General features: G+C 43.6%; 1 pseudogene; it reads right to left on the bottom strand.

Moving 5' to 3' along the window:
• Positions 1–15,107: 15,107 nt before the first annotated feature.
• Positions 15,108–15,231, bottom strand: LOC111766533 (small nucleolar RNA SNORA70; annotated as a pseudogene).
• Between the last annotated feature and the right edge of the window lie 2,125 nt (positions 15,232–17,356).

Raw genomic sequence — 17,356 nt, 5'->3', positions numbered from 1 at the left:
TATTTTGTAGTTAAAGTAATTTGAATACCTAGTTTTGTGCATTAAAAGTTTGGGAATATATTTTATCTATGAATGTTGGTGCATTGAACCTTTAAAAATGCCCATTTGCCGGCTCTCTTATCATTTTCCTCATCAAATATATATCATCATTCAGGTCTTCCCTCTAGTAAAATAGTTTTCATATTTACCAAGTTGTTTTTCTTTAAGGACTGTCGTCTGCTTACTGCAAAGGTCAGTGACTCTGTAGACACTGACTTTAGTCTTCCACCTTTTCCTATTCTTCCACAATTTCCAAATACAAATTGAAAGAGAAAATTAGGTTGAAAGGCCATTAGAGCAGTAGATTCACATGCACATGTCTGACTTTCAACATTCAGCTTGTAGAGTAATGAAGTCTATCCAGCAGGCTATAAAGCAAGTACTTGAAACAAACCCAGAATGATTAATAACTGCAATAACTGAACTATATTTGGAGAGTTTTGTTACATAATTACAGTCATAATGAGCAGTACAGAATCTGATTATCTTATAGTTGCAATCTGGAGGGGCTTTTTATTTCACTGCATTAGAAAATGTTATATGAGAGTATGATGTCACATATTAATGCACAAGAGGGAGATGTGTAATGAGAGTGTATTATACTGTTACCAAAACCCACTAGCTTTGTAATACCATTTACTAAGTAACTGTTCCTATTAATGTAGATCCTGGGAACATTGTACACATTTCTGCACATGTACTTTGGGTTTTAGCTTCAGGTTTGAATTATGTGTTTTCCCCAAAAATTGCTTTCCTTAGAGTCCAAACATATTTTCCAACTATTAAGAAAAATTACATAACATGCTTCGAAAGCATATATCTGTTTGGAAATTAGCCTTTAAAAAAAGGAAAAGAAAAAGTCTTTCTGATTATATAAATACACAATTCTGCTGAAACTGAATCCTTTTGAATTGTTCTTTACATTTTGTGCATTTAAGATAGAAATAATTTGCTCATTTACCGTTTTTTGTTCTGCGAGTATGCGACGGCTTGCTCGGTCGGTAGAGGTGGGGTCTGGCTGCGGACGAGGGGTCGGTCCAGCTCTGGACGAGGGGTCGGTCCCGCTTGGGACGAGGGGTCGGTCCCACTTGGGACGAGGGGTCGGTCCGGCAGCAGACGAGGGATCGGTCTCACAAGGGGTTGCGCGGTTCGGCTGACGGGGTCGCCCGGCGAAGCCGGCGACGAAGGGGTCGCCCGGCGAAGCCGGCGACGAAGGGGTCGCCCGGAGAAGCAGGCGACGAAGGGGTCGCCCGGAGAAGCAGGCGACGAACTGGGGACAAGGGAGGCCAGGCCCTTGTCGGGGGCTCTCAGGACTGGAGGGCGCACGGCAGAAGAACTACCACGGAGACAAGGTAAACACGCAAGTCCACTTTACTGAGGGAGAGGCAACAGTTTTATAGGGGCTGGGGAAGGCTGATTGGTCGAAGCCATGCCCTGTTCTGATTGGTTGCCGGCGAAAGGTCAGTGGGTGGTACTGGACGGGGGAGGGGTGGTGGTTAGGGATTGGCTGTCGCTGTTGCTGGGGGAAGGGGCAGGGTTTAGGGATTGGTGGCTGCTGTTGCTGGGGTGGAGGGCAGACTTGAGTTTCCCGCCCACGCCTGGCTGTTGCTGCTGTTGGGGGAAGGGAAAAGGGCGGGCTGGATTTTTCCGCCCACACCTGGCTGTTGCTGCTGTCGGGGGAGGGGAAAAGGGCAGACTGGAATCTTCCGCCCTGGGCCTGCGCAGGGAGAAAGAAGAAGAAGGGTGCTGCCCCACAAGGCATTGTGTGGCGCTATCCGGGAGGAGGGGCGGCCGCGGAAGCATGGCTGCCGAGAAGGGGAGACCCGAGGGCACTCTGCGCCCATGCCGAGCTTCCTTCAGGGGTGGCGGTGAGTCCGACCAGCCACCCTATTATGGGGGCAGCGGCTTGGCCTGCCGCGGCTGCTCCGCCAGGCCAGCAAACCACACTTCAGCCTGAGGGGTGACCGCATTTCCCCCTTCTTTTCAAATAAGCACCAGGATGGCAGCAGCAACAAGTAGCTGAGGCCCAAGAGGCAGTAAGCAATGAGGGAAGCGGGGCTGAAGAGGGAGGTGAGTATGACGGGGATACAAATGTACAATTTGGGGGGCAGTATCTTGCCGTTGCAAGCAAGGGTGGCCAATGTCCAATTCTTGTTGATCTCGGTGGCTATAAGGTCCATTTGCTTGTTAAAAGTCCAGGATGACAGCGCGTTACAGGTAGTTGATCTCTTCTTGGCGGCGAAGAGCGGTAGAGGCAGACTGTGTGATGGTCTGGAGGATCGCAGCGGTGAGGACAAGTCGCGCGCGTCAGGGCACCAGCGACGGTGGTGGCGGCAGCGTCGGGAGTGGTGGAGACGTAGGCAAGGACAATAAGAAGGCCAAAGTCTTCACGGGCGCGAGAGAGGCCGATGTTAATGGGGCGGGCCGACATGGGGCGGCCCAATCTGCAACGCAGTAGGGGTTCAAGCGAAAAAAGGAGGGGGGCGGGGGACGAGAAAGGATGCTTTGGATGGCTGAGAAGAGGAGTGAGGTCGAGACAGGAGGAAGCTCCGCAGAAGTATGGGGAGGCAAGAGCAGAAGTGTTATTGGATGCTAGAAAGCAGGCCGCGGGCCGGGGAAAGCGGGTTGCGGGCCGTTTAGCAGGGCTGGAGCTGCTTGAGAGCGATGGCGGCATGGGGGGCCGTGGTTACAATCTTCTGGGGTGGTAGCGGCTAGACAGATGGCGGAAAATATTATCAAGAAAGCAAAGGTTATGAGGAAGAAATAGAGTATTAAAGGCTGTGGGGGAAGTGAGAAGATCATTTAGAGGATAGGGTTGAGAATGGTATGTTTAAGACAGAAGCTTTGTGGTTTGTAGGAGACTGCTTTATAAACGAAGGAGAATGAGGGCAGTAAATATAGTAACGATAGATAGGAAGATGACAGTGAGGAGGAGTCTTTGTTTAAGGTTCCAATCGTCCGGCGCAACAGTGGCTAGGCCGATAGCGAGGAGTGTTGCTAAATAGACAATGGCTGCAAAGACAAAACCATTTTTTGTTTCCTTAAGAATAACTTTTCTTTAAATACTTAGTAGCATGCAATATTAGAAACCGTTTCCTAAAAGCAAGTTGGCAGTGGAGCTTGGTTGCTGTTAATCTTTCCTGTTATAAAATTACCTTTTATTATTATTATCATCAATTTAGTTTTATATATATATTTAAGAATGACCTTTTGGAATTAGCCATTTAATACCTTAATGTAAACTATTGAAGATAAATTTTATCTTTACAGAACACATTCCCCCACGTAAAGTTATCACAATACCTTTTACACTTGCCGCATGCAAATTAAGTTTCAAGAGTTTATGAAAAATTAGCCATCTTACTTTAGGACAAAATACGTCTTTTTGCAAAACTTATTACATTTCCGTTAGCATTTTTACAAACTTTTAACCTTTTTAATATTCATATAAGTTTTACATTCTTCATATTATCCTGTGAAGAAAAATAAGTTATTCATTTTAATCTAGGCAAGAACAACTTTTTATGAAGACGTACAGTTAATTTTGTTAATTAAGACTTACAATTTTTTTTAATTGTAGATATCTTATTAACATTTAAACTTATGTATTAATATAATAAACTTAAGTATTAATATAAGCGCTTATTTAATTTTTGGCCATTTGAATAGAGCTCTTTTAAAGATTTCTAGTAATTTATATTTACCATCCGGAGGTATCACAATATACGTTGACATTGAACGAACAGACAGACAAACACAGAACAATTACAACACATCAACAGAAATATATAATTTATTTACAGTTGACTCATAATTCTTACTTTCTTGGTATAGCTCCTTTTAAATCTTTTTTTATATAGCATATCATAGATTATACCCTTCAAGATTTCTTGTGGACTTCATGTTGCCTGTAATAAGCCAGGAGGGAATCTTTTACCTTCCTGCTCCACAGCAAAAGTGACCCTATCTATAAGGCGAGTATAGGTGTCTGGGTCCCAAAGCTGACACGTGGTAAGCCACGGATTAAAGGGGAGAAGAAGGTCCCAATATACTTGGAGCTGTTTCAAAGAGATCTTACACCGGTGAGTGTCTAGGAGACCGGCGAGAGCCCGAACTTGCGGGGCTTGCTTAGCAGATAGGATGTTACCCATTGCTAATGGCCTTTTGGAGCCGATAAGAAAAGGGGCCCTTACCTTGAGAGCGCGGCGATGGGAGCCGAGGTGCGCGGTGAGACGAGGGGTCGGAGCCGATGGGGCTCCGACGGTGGTCGCGGGCCAAGAGAAGGCCCCGACGAGGGGAGGGCGGGACGACGAGCAGTGGAGCAAGGCAAAGGGGAGCAAGCGTGGAGGGGAGGAGGCAGAGGTGAAGGCAGGGGTGGAGGTGCTCAGGCACGCGCTCCTGAGAGTTTTATTGGCGCCTCTTAATCATAGCGGGTCGGTATAAGCCCCCGACATGGAAGGAGAAAGCCATCCAGCGATTCTCCCAGACCGTCGTGGATCATATGAGGTCACCAAGGTTCAGGAGCAGCAATGCAGAGCGAAAAGATAGGGGTGAGAAGAGAGGAGGGCGTAGGGCTGTGGTAGGGTTACTTCAGACGTGCAAGCGCGTGCTCCCGAGAAATCCAAGGCTCCTCTTAATCATAGCGGGTCGGTATAAGCCCCCGACATGGAAGGAGAAAGCCATCCAGCGATTCTCCCAGACCGCCGTGGATCATATGAGGTAGCCAAGGCTCAGGTAGCAGCAATGTTGCACGAGACAAGTCCCAAGGTGAGAAGAGAGGAGGGCGTACGGCTGTGGTAGGATTACTTCAGACGTGCAAGCGCACGCTCCCGAGAAATCCAAGGCTCCTCTTAATCATAGTGGGTCGGTATAAGCCCCCGACATGGAAGGAGAAAGCCATCCAGCGATTCTCCCAGACCACCGTGGATCGTATGAGGTAGCCAAGGCTCAGGTAGCAGCAATGTTGCACGAGAGAAGTCCCAAGGTGAGAAGAGAGGAGGGGGGGGCTGCCAGGTTATGGAGTGAGGCTGTGGTGGGGTTGCCTTGCCCCACGTTGTGCTGTGGTGGGGTTGCTTTGCCCCACGTTGGGCGCCAACTGCGACGGCTTGCTCGGTCGGTAGAGGTGGGGTCTGGCTGCGGACGAGGGGTCGGTCCAGCTCTGGACGAGGGGTCGGTCCCGCTTGGGACGAGGGGTCGGTCCCACTTGGGACGAGGGGTCAGTCCGGCAGCAGACGAGGGATCGGTCTCACAAGGGGTTGCGCGGTTCGGCTGACGGGGTCGCCCGGCGAAGCCGGCGACGAAGGGGTCGCCCGGAGAAGCAGGCGACGAAGGGGTCGCCCGGAGAAGCAGGCGACGAACTGGGGACAAGGGAGGCCAGGCCCTTGTCGGGGGCTCTCAGGACTGGAGGGCGCACGGCAGAAGAACTACCGCGGAGACAAGGTAAACACGCAAGTCCACTTTACTGAGGGAGAGGCAACAGTTTTATAGGGGCTGGGGAAGGCTGATTGGTCGAAGCCATGCCCTGTTCTGATTGGTTGCCGGCGAAAGGTCAGTGGGTGGTACTGGACAGGGGAGGGGTGGTGGTTAGGGATTGGCTGTCGCTGTTGCTGGGGGAAGGGGCAGGGTTTAGGGATTGGTGGCTGCTGTTGCTGGGGTGGAGGGCAGACTTGAGTTTCCCGCCCACGCCTGGCTGTTGCTGCTGTTGGGGGAAGGGAAAAGGGCGGGCTGGATTTTTCCGCCCACACCTGGCTGTTGCTGCTGTCGGGGGAGGGGAAAAGGGCAGACTGGAATCTTCCGCCCTGGGCCTGCGCAGGGAGAAAGAAGAAGAAGGGTGCTGCCCCACAAGGCATTGTGTGGCGCTATCCGGGAGGAGGGGCGGCCGCGGAAGCATGGCTGCCGAGAAGGGGAGACCCGAGGGCACTCTGCGCCCATGCCGAGCTTCCTTCAGGGGTGGCGGTGAGTCCGACCAGCCACCCTATTATGGGGGCAGCGGCTTGGCCTGCCGCGGCTGCTCCGCCAGGCCAGCAAACCACACTTCAGCCTGAGGGGTGACCGCACGAGTATATGTAGCAGAGTTTGTGTAACTAGAAGTCTTAGGGAGAAGTTTTTTTTTTTTTTCCCTGTAACTTCATTCCACAAACCACTTTTAGCCATTTATATCTAACTTATATGGTGGAAGTAAATCTAGATCTCTTAAACCTAATCCACTTGTCAAATATCTTGAGTTAATACCAATTAATGATGATGGAAAATATTTTTTCTGTTAGTTTGCACTTGTTGGATTTGAAATCCTGCCTTGAAATGCCGTAGGTTTAAAAAGTGGGTTTGTTAGGTATGATTTAATCACAAAGTACACTTTCACAGCACTTTTCAGTGTCCTTGTTTTCCCAGTATAATGCATGAAGCTGTATCTGAATACTCAGTGTATGATTGAATGAGACTTTCCCATGATTACTAATAGATGCAAATACATATTCCTCACTTTATTATTATTTTATGATTATATATAATTAATAATTGTGGCACAACTAACTTTTATTGAGAATCATATTTGATTAAATTCTTTGTATGTGTGTTATCTTTTCTATTCTTTAAGAAAACCAAAGCTCAATGCAGTTTGTAGGTGGCCTGAACTCCAGTACTAAGTACAGAGTGCAGGCAAGATGAAAACTGGCTCCAAAGCCCAGTCCCATGCTGTGTCACATGCTGAACCCTCAAGATTATCAACTGCCTTTACCTGAGCAACCCATTGCTCAATTTTCCACCCGCAAACAATTCCCTATTCCCAGGGCATAAGAGGGTTAATCAATACTTGGAAAAAACCTTTGAAATATTTTAATGAAGGACTTGTTTTGATTGTAATACCCAGAAATCTCCCATAGTGGTATTCTATGCCTTCCTTTTCTTTGCAGATGAACTGAAGAATAGGAATTTAGAGCAGACTTGCCATGTCCATTACTTTCTGTGGTACTTACTGTGGTACTTAATTACTTTCAAAGTGGCTTTATAAAAACTTAGGTTGCTTACTGTGGTGGTTTGAAGTTATATGTGCCCCCAGAAAAACATGTTCTTAAATGTAATTCATTCCTGTAGATATGAACTAATTGTAAGCAGGACCTTTTGATACGGTTACTTCACTTAAGGTGTGTCTCACCTCCTGTCAGGATGGGTCTTAATCCTATTACTAGAGTCCTTTATAAGAGAATTAAATTCATACAGAGAGAAAACCACAGGAGTGAAAAGCTGAAACAGAACCCAGAAGAGAAGGAAGAGACCAGGAGATGCCTCCATGTGACTTGCCATGCAATACGGGAACCAAGGATCACTGGTAGCCAGTCCAAGAATGCCACAGGCTTCAGGGAGAAAACATCACCTTGATGATGCCTTGATTTGGACATTTTCCTGGCCTCAAAACTGTGAGCAAATAAATTCACATTGTTTAAGCCAAATGATTTTAGGGTATTTGCTTGAGCAGCCTAGGAAACTAAAACACTATCAGCACATTAACTTCTCTCTACCATCAGCGCACCCACAGATACTAGCTTTAGAAATAGATGAATAAATATAATGCACTTAAGTGATTTGTACTGAATTTTTAAGGCATCAGATATTATCTGTGGTTTGGAATCAAGAATGCCTACAATTTTTTATCCTATTATATATATCCATATAGCCTCATACTCAAGATTGCATGTTACCTTCTTAGCAGTATGATGAAAAATATCCTTTCACACAATGTGGGCAGGTATAAAGGGATAGATACCAGAACACTTTCTACATGACTAAATAAAGTAATCACAAATTTAACAGACCCTTATCCAAGAAAGCTTTCTGCTGGGTAGACAGATAAGCATCAGATAATCTGCATAGGCTAATGAAATTCATCTGGAATACAAAAAGAAAATTGGAACCAATAGCAACAATTTTATTAAAAGCCAGGAAGTCCTTTGATGCAACTGAATAGGACTACTCGTAATAATGTGTTAGAAAAATTTGGCTATAGGGACAAATAGAAGAACACGATTTATTTTCAACCCATTTATATGGTTGAAATCAATGGTTTATAATCTCCTTTCCCTACCTGATTACTGCACTATGGAGGGAAATAAGCAGTCGATGCCCATTTCTGCTGGTGCTCTTCATGCTGACATTGGAGCTGCAATATCAACCAGACCCCATGTACATCTGAAGGATATTCAAATGGAAGTACAAGTTAACTAATGTATGCTGATAATCTACTTGTCCTGAAAACCCTAACAGCGTCTGTCCTGAAAACATTAAAAGTACTGTCAGAATTTCAGGGGGTCCCCCTGGGGCAGGACGCCTAAGCCCCACCTCCAAGTCCTCCAGCCAGATCAGTGAGATCTGGTTTACTTTTTGCTTCAATTGTGGGAGATTCTTGGGGGGGTCACGCTACCCACTTGGGACCAGGGCAGGCAGCCATAAATTTGTGGTGTGGTCCCTGCAATGTAGCCTTTGGCTAATCTTTAGAGCTGGCAGATTCCTTCTCCAGACGTCTGGTTCCACTGTATTGCGAGATGGGTAGTCTGATCCCCATTTCAGAGAGGAGGAAGCTGAGGCCGAGAGTCGCTTCAGGTTCCGTTTGCACGCGTGAACTGGGTGCTGAGTCCACACACAGCTGCTCACACCTGGAGTCTCTCCTACCCAATCGGCCAAAGGGAGCAAAGAGATGCAGGGAGTCGCGGCCAGCGCCGGGGGGCAGCAGCGAGCTAGCCGTGCGCGCCCAGGCCTGAAAAGGCTGGCAGCCTCCAGGCCGCTGGCAGGGGAGATGGATGACACTCACTGTCACTGGGCCCGGCCCGGGCAAATTAGTAATCCGGGAGCCCCGCCTCTGAGTTTAAGAGTGAGAATTGCTCTCCTGCAGCCCGCATTCCTCGCTAACAAGTTATTATTATTGGATGACTTCTAATTTCCCACCGCTTGGGGTTCTTCTGGCCTTCCTCTCTTTCCCTCCAGACGCCTCCTCTCTCCCCTCCTCCCGCAGCTCCTCCCCCACCCCTGGGCAAAGAGCTCCCTCCGGGGCCTCCTCCCCCTCCTTCCCACTTTCCTGGAAACCGGACAGAAAAAGGCAGGGAGAGGGTGGACCCTGGGGTGAGGGTGCAGGACGAGGGCCAGTCCTGGGGGAATCACCTCCTAGAGGAGACGCTAGTGGGTGACACTGAGTCACCACATGCCTCACCAGGGGCCGCCCCCAGGGGCCACAGCCCTCACCTGGTCACCTGAGTCCACGCTCCAGTGACACCTTGGCAGGTCTGTGCATAACCCAGCCCCGACTCCAGGACCTGTGAAGCCCACACCAGGAAGGGACGGGAAAGTGCTCAATTGCCAATAAACAGTTAATGGGCGAGCGGAGTAGCTCAGTGGTTGAGAGCCTGCTTCCAAGCACTCCAATAAAAAAGTATTGTCAGGATTTGAAATCGCCTCATGCTGCAAAGTCAATGGGAGAGAATCAGAAATAGTTTCTTGACAAAATAGTTTCATTATTATTATTCTAATGACATTTAAAATGAAACAAAAATTTTAAAAGAATTGATTTTGGGTTCTCATTAGGGAATGATTAAACAATAGCATAAAAAGACAAAATTTTAAAACTGACCTGTAATTCAATATAAGATTTTAAAAGGCTTCACTAAATTTGAGGAAGAAACCTTGGTAGAGATAATATATCTTTAAAATTAAATTAATTAACTCAAATATTAACTCTAAACTTCTCTGTATCTTTTCATAAATGAAAAAAAAATAATTTCCTTAGTCATGTGGGACCATATAGTTATGTTGAAACTCAGTGAAAGCTTATGCTATCTTAAAAAAAGAACTTTTTTGCCTCATTGGAAGCTATTTAATGGCATACATTGTGACTCAATTAAGCTTGCTATGGCTTGTCAAAAGGAATTTTCCACTGCATGTTGCTATGAAAGAGCCTATTACACACAAATAACTATATAAGCTCACAGAATCGCAAAGAGAATAAAAACTATAGCCTATTGAAAAATGAAAATAAGACAATGCACTGAGCTCCTTCCAGTTCTTAAAAAATGGTAAGAGTTAAATCACAAATGATAACAAGAACAAAGTTAAGAGGGATTAACATTGACCAAAGGAGCAAAGAGGAGACTGGGCTTATTTCAGTTTATAATTGTTAAGTTATAGAGGGAAAGAGTCTTCATTTGCTCATCTGAACAAGGTGTTTAATAACCTTTCCCCCTTTCAGCTTTGCAATAATCACCAGGATGTGGGACAGAGGAATGTGAAGCCTGGAGGACTTGCTCTGCTCATAAATTGATGTTAGTAAGGAAGGATTACTGTGGACTCATAACTCATAGTTTCCAACTTTCAGGAAAAGGGGAGAAGAGACATGGTGTTGGCAACTATCTGATGCCACTGAAAATTGTCCTGTGTGATATTTTTAGCGATGAAAGCCAACATAACTAACTATACCACAATCTCTATTAAATCTATTTGAAACTGTGGCTGTGTCCATAGATTATTTTCAAATTCTTAGTTAATCTGAACATATATAGAGTTAATTCAGTAAGTGCCTTTTCCATTTCACACTATTGAGTAGGAAGAAATAACTTGGGAACTAGGACATTCACTCTGGGCCTATACTGCATAGGTCAAACTTATTTCAGAAGCAAGAGACATGAGGATAAGACCCAAAGGTGTTAGGACACAGTGCCAGGAAACACAACTCCCCAAAAAGTTTAGGTATCCATCCATCTAGATGATCACATTTACTGAGGATTTTAACATCTAGCTCATATCTTCATATCTGAAGTCAACATCCTTGTGGAAAGTTTATCCAATGTACTGCCTTCATGATTCCTTGACTACCTCTCCCTCAATAGCTTTTGTCTCAGTCATCTTCAGCATCTCAAGCTCATGGGCATACTTTAAAACTGGGCATTAGGTAGAGCAGGGATTCTTAACAAGGGGTCCTTGAGGTTGAACTGAAATTTTTAAAAATGATTTTTCTTGTGGGGCTGTGTTGATACAGGTGTAATATATTTATTAAATAATAAACAGTGTAGTGTGGTTTTCAGCTGACTGGCAAAGGCGTCAGTAAAACAAAATAGGTTAAGAGCCCCTGTTCTAGAACCATGCTATCCAATTGGCCTTTCTACGATGATGGAAATGTTCTATCAACATTGTCCAAAATGTACAATATGTTAGCCACCTATGGCTATTGAGTACTTGAAATGTGACTAGTGTAACTAAGAAATTACTTTTTAACTTTATTTAATTTTAATTAATTTAAGCATATAGCTACATGTGGATAGTGGCTACCATATTGGGCAGCACAGATCTAGAATTTCTCCACTTAAGCAAGTTTAATCTTGTATCTTCTATTCTTCCAGCTTTCTCATTCTTTATTCTCATTAAAGCTTCAAACCAATATCCTTGACATCCATATTCTCACACTTTTATCATCTTGAGACTCTTCTTTCCTCTGTTGGTCTCCTTTCCTCCTGATTTACCCTGGACCTAAGTTGATAACTTGAAAGTTTTTCTCATGGTGCTCTTGCATTCTCACTGCATTTGACATTTAAACTTGCAACTCTAGATCAATCCCATACTCTGTGTCCCTACTGATATACCTGATGGTGGGGCATTGTTTGGAAAAATAGAAAATCACACAACTGTTCAGACTGATTTCATTACAGGTCCATGTACTCTCCTAGGTTTTCTAGACTACTAGGCAGCTTTGGCTGCTCCTTGGCAGTTTCCTTTTGCATTGTGACTTTTCCAAACTTCCACTATGCTCTACAACTCTCCTATATAAACATGCCCCTTCTTTTCTTACAGAAGATGCCTCTGCCTCCTACTTCCTTGAGAAAATTGTGGCCATCAAAGTGAATGTGCTTAACTCAGTTTCTTGACCCATGCTCTCTTCCTTGTGTTTTATTTAGAAGCACCACCATCCCATCTGACCTCACAAATTAGAAACCTGGGAGTTATTTTCAATTTTTCTTCTTCTTCCTCTCTCCTACTTCTAGATAATAACCAAATCCTATCTTTTTTATTGTTTTTCTTAATTAGTACCATTGACATTGCCCTAGTTAAAGTTATCTGGGCTATTGAATTTTCTTCCCAACTCATCTTCTTACCTGCTGCCTCACACCTCACAATCCACCCTCTCTACCATAGCCAAAGTCGTCTTCCTATCACAAAATCCTGTCATGGTCCAAATTCTTCAGTGAGTCTCCATGATCTATAGAATGAAATCTGAGCCTTTAACATTTCACGCAAAGTTCTGTTGCTCTGAGATATCTCCCTCTCCCACTCGCTCACACACACACACAGAATTGCACCATCTTTTACTTTATTCATCAAAATTTGATAATCCTACCAAAGGAACCTAATATCACAATGAATAAAGTGTCCCAGCTCTTCAGTTGTGATGCCCTTTAAGTAATCTGCCACATTTCCCTCTCTACAATTAGTCAGTGTTCTACTAAGGGATCTGATATTATTTTTTCAAAGAGATCTAGATATTTCAAAATACAATAACTTTGTGCTTATATTCCTTTATGGCCACAATAGACTTTAGTACTTAGTTTTTACACAGTGATTTGAAATAATAGTCAAACCACTTTCAAAAGCTTGTGCATGGGACTGAGAGATGTAAATTAAATAGAGAATTCACTATGTTACTAGCATGCTTGGGCATGCATACAGTGTAGGGAAATTTCAAAATGAAATAGGCTCAATAATAAGGTTGGAATATCAATGGATAAATCCATAATTATCTTCTGGAGAATATTTCAAACCTACAAGGAATATCCAAGGGCAAAACAGCAGATGAGAATGTCTTAAAATAGAAAAAAAAAGAGATTGTACTTCAGCACATCAAGGACAGTCAAAGAACAGATTATTAAAGTAGCACTTGCAGAAACGATAGAAAAATCTTATTCTTTGAATTTTTCAGTTACTCCGGAAGTGTTGTTGTTGTTGTTTTTTTTTTTTAATGAAAGGTGAGAATTATTGTGTTCTGGAACTACTTCTGCCTTTAGCTTGCTCTGTGACATTAAATAGCTCTCAAACTCGATAAACTTTGATTACCTAATCTTTAAAGTAAGATAATTATCTCTAAGAGCCATGAGTATATTCTGAGGCATTATTATATTCCAGACATTCTTCTAGATATTTATATACTTGTTATTTTATTTAATCCAGTCTCTTTCTAAAAATTCTCTGACCTATAATTCTGAATTTGAGTCGAAGGGCTAATACCTTGCACAAAAGTCAAGGGAAGAAATAGAAAGACAATAGTAGAGAATCAAAATAGATCTAAGAAGAGTTGGAGAGTAAGGTCTGAGTAGGCAATAGGATTGACAAGGGAGAAGTAGATGGAAGAACCTTATTGAGGAGATCAAGTGACTATGTTAATTCACATTCTTGGCAATTGTATTCATTTTGCTAAATTGGCATTTCTGCTAAACCAATTTGCCAGAAAAACTGGTGTTTCTGTTTCTCTTTCCCAGGAGACCAGTCTTTGTTTCCAAGCATGATGTTTTTCACTTAAATGTTTCTCAAACTTTGAGAGCCACCTCTCTTGACGAGTAAAAACATTCTCTTTGTCCCGTGTTTTATTAAAATCTTGATCTAAAAATGAACAAACAGAACTATGTATAAAATTTCTTATACATACAGTTCTTATACATCTCAAAAATCCAAAAAATCCTATAAATATTTTTAAAAGTTGAAAAATAAAGTTGAAATGAATAACACTGATTTAATATTTCAGATGATGTTGTTCTGTTGAAACTATGTTGCCAGTGGAAAGCCAAGTATGGTACTTACTATTAATGTGTAGGTCATTTGAAGTTCACCATGTCTAGGTTATCATCCATCAAAGGATGTCTCAATTCTTCCACCAAATTTCTCTATTTGAAGAGAAACATTTATTTTTGCATATCATACCAATTTATCTCTAATTTTCCATAAATCACAATTTATATATTAAGAATGACACTATTGGGATTTAATTAAATTTAAATTTAAATGTCACAAATATTTAAGTAGTATTGCTTAGTTTTAACTTGATGATAAACAGAAATACCCTTTAAGCACTGAAATTTCATAGTGACCATTCAGATAATGTAGACTATGCCTACTTTATATTTTTTAAAATTTAGATTAGTTTCAAAATGAAATACGAAATTACCCAGATACTCATTGGGAACTCATTTCAGTGAGAATCATCTGAAATATTTAAGTCCGTTAGCTTTAGTCTGAGAAATACTGCTCTACTCTTTATTGGTTCTTCTGAACAGCACACATGAAGTTTTAGACAAGTATGTCTTAGAGGGTTTGCCAGGTAAAAGAGAAGCACAGACAAGTCATTATTGGAATGAAAATATAGATCAACTTTGATAGACAGCTTTCCTCTACAAATATTTATTTCCAGGCCAGGCCCATTTCTTCCTTGCAGTATGTAAAGGGCAGTCAAAACAAGGACTGTGTTGAGAGTGGGGGACAAGCTGGTAAAATTACACCAGAATAACTGATGTAAACCAGGACTGTCATGTGGGCATCCTAAATAATGTGCATGGTACAGGGGGAAAAGAGTGGAGGGTGGGAAACATGCATTTGAATAGACCTTTTTTTTTTTTCTCAGATGGCCAGGAAGTCATTTATTGGAAGGCACGGGCCCAGTGAGGGCAGTGCTGGCAAAACCCTCATGAGTGCAGGACCCACTACTTGTCCAAGGGGCCATGACTGGGGATGTATTTCACCCCACAGCCATCCAGGATGAGGCGATTCTTGGCCACCATGTCTTAGAATTCGTCAGCATTGAACTTGGTGAAGTCCCTGCTTCTTAAAGATGTGGATTTTCTGGCAGCCAGGAAACTTGAACTCAGTCCTGTATAGCACCTCAGTCACCTGCATCTTATTCTGAAGCTTGGTGCCAGTGGATATGATGACTTGGCCAATGTGGACCCAGGCCACTGTTCCCTGAGGCTTTCCAAAGGCACCTCGCATACCTGTCTGGAGCCTAGATTGGGGATGGCACGAAGTCACAGACAGGACCATCAACAGGTAAGGACTGTCTCCAAGGTCCTTTTGGGCAACCCATACAAGCAATAGGCTGCTACACTACCAAGGAGGATGCTGTCTGTAGCCACTGCACACTGGGGAGAGGGGGCTGGTTGGCTTAATTAGCTGCAGGGTTGAACAGATCTTTTTAAGAAATTCTGGGAAATGGATGTGGCTCAAGCGACTGGGTTCCTGCAGGGCTCAATCCTGGGGCCTCCTGGTGAAAGTCAAGCTGGCCCTTGCGGTGCACTGGCCTCAGCAGAGAGCTGGCCCACATGGAGCGCTGCTCTGCACAGGAGTGCGGGCCTGTGCAGGAGAGCTGGCCTGTGCAGGAGTGCTGGCCTGTGCAGAGAGCTGGTGCAGCAAGATGACACAGCAAAAAGAGACACAGAGGAGAGACAATAAAAGATGCAGCAGACCAGGGACCTGAGGTGGTGCAAGAGACTGAGCACCTCTTTCCTGCTCTGGAAGGTCCCAGGATTGGTTCCCGGTGCCACCTAAAGAGAAGACAAGCAGACACAGAAGAACACACAGAGAGCAGACAAGGAGTATAAAACAATGAGGGGGGAGGGGAAGAAAAAAATAAATCTTAAAAAAAAAAAGAAATACTTTTGTCCCTCCTGTACATTTTCCTTTCGTCCTTCTCCTTGCAGAAATTAGGGACTCTTCCACTTCACCTCAAATAAAAACCTCTTTAATTTCAAAACAAATTCATTTCCACTTTTTATGTCTGGAAGCAAAGTATAAAGTTCTGTTTTTAATCAACAACTCAAAACAATACACTATAAGCACTTCCTAATGCGTTCTCATGTTATTCATGCTAGAGCTCAGGACAAGAGTGTAGCTGAGATAACTGAGAGTCAAGATGAATAGTCTAAGCTAATATCGTAGGTTTCAAAACTTTCTTGCATGAATCATTTATTAGATGACACACTGTATTAGTTAGGATTCTCTAGGGTAACAGAATTGTAAGGATATATATGTAAATAGTATGAGATTTTGTAAAATTGTCTTATGCAAGCATGGGGATGCACAAGTCCAAATTCCATAGAGCAGGCTGTAAGTCGAGGACTCCAATGAAGGTCCTCATTGAGTTCCCCAGGAAATGCTGGTTGTCTGAAGTACAGATGGGATTTCTCTCCCTGAATGCTGAAATCACTTCTTTTAAGGCCTTCAAATGATTGGATGAGAAATCACTCATTGTTGACAGCAATCTCCTCAGCTGATTGTAGCTGTAAGTAACCATCTATGCAATCAACTCACTGTTGATTAAAGTCCATGAAATGCCCTTGTATTACAATTTGCCCAGTGCTTTTGACCAAGCAACTAGGCACCATTACCTGGCTGAGTTAACACATAGGCCTAACTATCACAGTGTACCCATTGTCAACTTGGCTACCATGCACATCACCTTAAACCAGGGGTCCAGAGTTAAAAAAGCTCTCAGAGAGTCCATGAGCTGGAATTGAAAATTCAAAAAAAAACATTATTCTTATGGGGATGTATTGGTGTGGGTGTGATGTATTTATTAAATAATACACAGTATAAGGTGGACTTAGTAAGAGGTCCATTGTTTTCACCTGTCTGGCAAAGAGGTTTGTGGAACAAAAAAGGTTAAGAACCCCTGTCTTGGGAAATGGACTTGGCCCAGTGGTTAGGGCATCTGTCTACCACATGGGAGGTCTGCGGTTCAAACCCCGGGCCTCCTTAACCCGTGTGGAGCTGGCCTACATACAGTGCTGATGGGTGCAAGGAGTGCCCTGCCACGCAGTGGTGTCCCCTGCAAAGGGGAGCCCCACGTGCAAGGAGTGTGCCCCATAAGGAGAGCCGCCCAGCGCGAAAGAAAGTGCAGCCTGCCTAAGAATGGTGCCGCACACACGGAGAGCTGACACAACAAGATGATGCAACAAAAAGAGACACAGATTCCCGTGCCACTGACAACAAGAGAAGCAGACAAAGAAATAAGACGCAGCAGATCGACACAGAGAACAGACAACCAGGGTGGGTGGGGAGGGGAGAAAAATAAATTAAAAAAAAAAAGAACCCCTACCTTAAGCCATACTTAATCTCTAAATAAAAATAATAACAGACATAAATATACAATTTTTTCCCACCTAACAATACTCAATTGTCCTGTATACAACCAGAAACACACTCTCTTCAGAACAGTGTGCAAGTCTTTGGGTAATATTTACTCATAAACGTTACTACCTTAAATACCACTACATGAAACTAATGCAACTTATGTTGTATGTTA

The sequence above is a fragment of the Dasypus novemcinctus genome, chromosome 4, assembly GCF_030445035.2.
Source record: "Dasypus novemcinctus isolate mDasNov1 chromosome 4, mDasNov1.1.hap2, whole genome shotgun sequence".
Taxonomy (NCBI): Eukaryota; Metazoa; Chordata; class Mammalia; order Cingulata; family Dasypodidae; genus Dasypus; species Dasypus novemcinctus.
The sequence above is the reverse complement of the archived record's forward strand: the minus strand, read 5'-3'. Positions and strand labels throughout refer to the sequence as shown.